This window comes from Cynocephalus volans, chromosome X (assembly GCF_027409185.1).
Source record: "Cynocephalus volans isolate mCynVol1 chromosome X, mCynVol1.pri, whole genome shotgun sequence".
NCBI lineage: Eukaryota > Metazoa > Chordata > Mammalia > Dermoptera > Cynocephalidae > Cynocephalus > Cynocephalus volans.
The window spans coordinates 60,658,031-60,664,030 of NC_084478.1; positions in this window are offsets into that span (position 1 = coordinate 60,658,031).

Sequence of the window (6,000 nt, forward strand, 5' to 3'; positions counted from 1 at the left end):
AGATAGAATTTGTATTGCAGACTGATCATGCAGATTGCAGCAATTGAGTGCAATTGGGGGACTCTTGACTGTCAAAAGACCATGGATTTAGTCATCCAGAAAAGGTGTGGAGGGGGTCTGAACCAAGGCAGGCACAGTCACACCACTGGCTACCCAAAAGGGGGAGGGATTTTTAAGATTTTAATTTTTTAGAGCAGTTTTAGGATCACAAAAAAATTGAGCAAAAGGCAGAGAGATTTCCCATATCCCTCCTATTGACATTCACCACCAGAGTGATACCTTTGTTACAACTGATGAACCTATATTGACACATCATCACACAAAGTCTGTAGTTTATATTAAGATTCGCTCTTGGTGCTGTACATTCTGTGGGTTTGGACAAATGTATAATGAAAAGTATCCGCCATTATAGTGTCATTCAAAATAGTTTTGCTGCCCTAAAAACCTTCTGTGTTCTGCCTATTCATCCCTCCTTCTTTCCTAAACCCTGGCAACCATTGATCTTTTTGCTGACTCCATAGTTTTGCCTTTTCCAGAAGGTCATATGATTGGAATCATTAAAAGGGAGAGTTTTAAATATAAATTCATTCATCCAACTAAAATTTACTCAACACCTACTGTTTGCAATGGTCTAGTAACAATAAAAAGAATACTACAGAATTATATAAACAAAAGAAAAGGTAGGCTACTCACAATGCCCAAAATGTGGGGTACTTTGAGTAAGGGTTCAAATAATTCAAGGCATAGTGTTTGACTATATATTTTAGGTGAAAAGTACTCTTTGGGTTCTTGGGAATACATCTTCCTTCTGACCTTCAGTGTGCTTGGTTGACATAAACAAACCTAAATGTCCCAGAAGGAAGCAGGTGTAGATAGTTCCACAATGCATCTATGCATACTATTCAGACACACTGAAGTTTTATCTTAGATACAAATAAACAAACTAAGAAATTAATATTCTGGGTCGTAAAGTCCCACATATTTTGATTCTGCAGGCAAGCTTTCCAATGTAGTGCATTCAGAATTCAGGATGTAGAGACATAAGTAATAAAGCTTGAAGTTAACCTTCTATGAAACTCTTGCTGCTGAAATTCAAATATTATATGTTAGTTTCAAAAAGCAACAGGTGGAACCACCGTGTGTGCCATCCAGGTGAGTGCATGCAGGACCTGAACCACACTATACCATCCCCCAGGGATTGACGCAAGGCCTGCCCACAACCAAGTGAGCCCCAGAGGGGCTCACTGGCCCCAACAAACCACTGCCTGGGCTGCCCACGTGGGAGCATGCAGCACCCACATACTAACCGAACAGGAAGGAGCCAAAGCAGACCACTACACACTCAACTGCATCAGTAAAAGAAGAGTCATCAGCAGAACCTACAAACAGAGGAGGAAGTCTTCTCCCTCATAACCCATCCTAGAGTGATAGGAGAATTAAGTGTTCTACCAGATGACCAAACATCAGAGTAAAAATACTAGAACTACAAATAAACAAGAAGATATGACACCACTAAAGGAATATGGTAATTTTCGAGTACCAAGCCCCATAGAGCAAGAAACCCTTCAGATGTCTGAAAAGGAATTCTGAGCACTGATTTTAAGAAAACTCCAAGAGATAAGAGAAGAATTAACTAGAGAACACAGTGAAACAAGAAAAAATATCTGGGATATGAAGGAGGAAATTTGCAAAGAGATTAATAATTTTAAAAAGAATGTAACAGAACTCCTGGAAATGAAGGATTCTCTAAATGAAATAAAAAACAGAACAGAAAGCTTGAGCAACAGGCTAGAGCAAGCAGAAAAAAGAATCTCAGAACTCAAAGATGGTCTTTTTGAAATAACCCAGGCAGACAAGATAAAGGAAAAAAGAATTTGAAAGAATGAAGAAAATTTAAGAGAGCTAACAGACAACCTCAAGCACACAAACATCTGAATGATGGGTATTCCAGAAAGGAAGGCAAAAGGAAAAGGCATTGAGAACTTATTCAAGGAAGTAATAAGATAAAACTTCCCAGGTGTAGCAGGGGATGCAGACTTTCAGATTCAGAAGCCCAAAGATCCCCAAACAGATTCAATCCAAAAAGATCCTCTCTGAGACATGTGATAGTCAAACTGGCAAAACTCAAAGACAAAGAGAGAATTCTAAAAGCAGCAAGAGAAAAGCACCAAATCACCTATAAGGGAGCCCCCATCAGATTAACAGCAGACTTCTCAACTGAAATCTTACAGCTCAGAAAAATATGGGATGATATAAAGACTAAAAGAAAAAAAATTTTCAGCCAGAATCCTATATTCAGCACAGTTATCATTCAGAAATGAGTGAGAAATAGTGTATTTCCTTGACAAGCAGAAATTATGGGAGTTCACTACCACATGACCAGCCCTGCAAGAAATACTCAATGGAGTCCTGCATCAAGAATCTGAAAAATAGTGACCAATATCATGGATTCACAAGAAAGAGCAAAACCCCCCATTAAAACCAAAATGCAAACAAGAAAGAGAAAAGCTAAATCAAATCACCTGAAAAATACAACTAGCATTGAAGATAAAAACAAAAGGTGAAGAAAGGGATAAATGATGTTTAAGACATATAAACAAAAAGCAATATAATGACAGGAGTAAAGCAATTCTTATCAATAACAACCCTAAATGTAAATGGATTAAACTCAACATTCAAAAGACACAGACTGATTGGATTAAAAGCTAGACCCAACTATATGTTGTCTTCAAGAGACTCACCTCACCTATAAAGACAAACACAGGCTAAAAGTGAAGGGATGGCAAAAGATATACCATGCAAATGAAAACCTCAGATGAGAATGGCTAGCTATTCTTATACTGGATAAAATAGACTTCAAATCAAAAACCATAAAAAGAGATAAAGAAGGCCATTATATAATGATAAAGTGATCTATCCAGTTAGAGGACATAGCTATCATAAATATGTATGCACCCAACACTGGAGCACCTAGATATGTAAAGCAAGCACTCTTAGATCTAAAAAAAGAGATAGACCCAAATACAATAATAGTGAGTGATCTGAACATCCCTCTTTCACCACTACACAGATCTTTCAGGCAACAAATCAACAAAGCAACTCAGGATTTAAACAACACCTTAGACCGATTAGACCTGGCAGACATCTACAGAACATTTCATCCAACACCTACAGATTGTACATTCTTCTCATCAGCACATGGAACATTCTACAAGACAGACCACATACTAGGTCAAAAATCAAGTCTTAGCAAATTTTAAAAAATTGAAATCACCCCAAGTATCTTTTCAGACCACAATGGATTAAACCTAGAAATCAATAACAAGCAAAATTCTGGAAACTACTCAAGTGCATGGAAACTGAACAACAGACTCTTGAATGACCTATAGGTCCAAGAAGAAATTAAACAGGGAATCAAAAAGTTTCTTGAAACTAATGAAAATAAAGATATATCATACCAAAACCTGTGGGATACTGTAAAAGCAGTTCTAAGAGGGAAGTTTATTGCAATAAATGCTTACATCAAAAGAATGGAAAAATTTCAAATAAATGACCTAACACTATGCCTCAAAGAACTAGAAAAACAACAACAATCCAATCCCAAAAGTAGTAGACGGAAAGAAATAAGTAAGATTAGGACAGAACTAAATGAAATAGAGATCCAGAAAGCAATACAAAAGATTAACAAAACAAAAAGTTGGTTTTTTGAGAAGATAAATAAAATAGATAAACCATTAGCTAGGTTAACAAAAAAAAGAAGAGAGAAGACTGAAATAACAAAAATCAGTACTGAAAAGGAAGACATTACAACCAATACCACAGAAATACAAAGAATCATTAGAGATTATTATAAACAATTGTATGCCAACAAATCTGAAAACCTGGAGGAAATGGATAAATTTTTGGACACATACAAGCTACCAAGTCCGAACCAAGAAGTAATAGAAAACCTGAACAGACCAATAACAAGCAATGAGATTGAAGCAATAATCAGAAATCTTCCAACACAGAAAAGCCCAACAGCAGATGGCCTTTCAGCTGAATTCTGTCAAACCTTTAAAGAAGAATTAATACCACGTCTTCCAAAAAATTGAAAAAGAAGCTATTCTCCCAAAGTCATTTGATGAGGCCAGGATCATCCTGATACCAAAACCAGATAAACATACAACAAAAAAAGAAAACTAGAGGCCAATATCCTTGAAGGACATAGATGCAAAAGTTCTCAACAAAATACTAACAAGCAGATAACAGAAACACTCCAAAAAAGTTATACACCATGATCAAGTGGGATTCATCCTAGGGATGCAAGTTTGGTTCAACATATACAAGTCAATAAATGTGATACACCACATCAACAAAACCAGGGACAAAAACCATATGATTATCTCAATTGATGAAGAAAAGGCATTAAACAAACTTCAATATCCTTTCATGATTAAGACTCTCAGCAAATTAGGTACAGAAGGAAATTATCTCAATACAATAAAAGCCATTTATGACAAACCAATCACCAATATCATCCTGAATGGGGAAAAGCTGAAAGCTTTTCTCTTAAGAACAGGAGCAAGACAAGGATGCCCACTCTCATCACTCCTATTTAGCAAAGTATTGGAAGTACTAGCCAGAGCAATCAGGAAGAGAAAGAAATAAAGGGCATCCAGATTGGAAAGGATGAGGTCAAATTGTCCTCATCCGTGCTGATGACATGATCTTATACACAGAAAAACCTATAGATTCTACCAAAAAGCTCTTACAGCTGATTAACAATTTCAGTAATGTTGAAACATAGAAAATCAACACCCCCAAATCAATAGCTTTTTAATACCCCAATTACAAACTAGCAGAAAATGAAATTGAGAAAGCAAACCCATTTACAATAGTTTCCAAAAAAATAAAATGCCTAGGTATCAATTTAACCAAGGAGGTGAAAGATCTCTACCATGAGAACTACAAAACACTACTGAAAGAAGTTAAACAGGACACAAAAATGTGGAAAGACATATCATGATCTTGAATGGGAAGAATTAACATTATGAAAATGTCCCTTCTACCCAAAACAATCTACAGATTCAATGCAATGCCCTTTAAAATACCAATGACGTTCTTCACAGAAATAGAAAAAGCAATCCAAACATTCATATGGAACAACAAAAGACCCTGAATAGCCAAAGCAATCCTGAGCAAAAAAAATAAAGCCAGAGGCACAACACTACCTGACTTCAAATTATATTACAAAGCTTTTGTGACCAAAATAGCATGGTACTGGCATAAAAACAGACAGTAGGATCAATGGAACAGAATAGAAAACCTGAGAATCCCCCAACATACTTAAAACCAACTGATCTTTCACAAAGGCACCAAGAGCATACATTGGGGAAAAGACTGCCTCTTCAATAAATGGTGCTGAGAAAATTAGGCAGCCATATGCAGAAAAAGGAAACTGGACCTGTACCTCTCACCATATACCAAAATCAACTCAAAATGGATTAAAGACTAAAATATAAGACCTGAAACCATAAAATTACATAAAATTACTAATTATATTAAATTAAAAAGCTTCCACACAGCAAAGGAAACAATCAACAGAGCAGAAAGACAACCTTCAGAATGGGAGAAAATATTGCAAACTATACATTTGACAAGGGATTAATATCGAGAATTTACAAAGAACTCAAACAATTATACAGTAGAAAAACAAATAATCCAATTAAAAAATGGGCAAGGGGATGAATAGACATTTTTCAAAGAAAGACATACAAATGGCCAACAGGTACATGAAAAAATGCTCAGCATCACTAGTCATCAGAGAAATGCAAATCAGAACTACAATGAGATATCATCTCACCACAGTTAGACTGGCCTTTATTAAAAAGACAGAGAATAACAAATGCTGACAGGGCTGCAGGGAAAGGGGAACTCTTCTACACTCTTGGTGGGACTGTAAAACAGCACAGCCATCATGGAAAACAGTATGAAGGTTTCTCAAACAACTGCAGATAG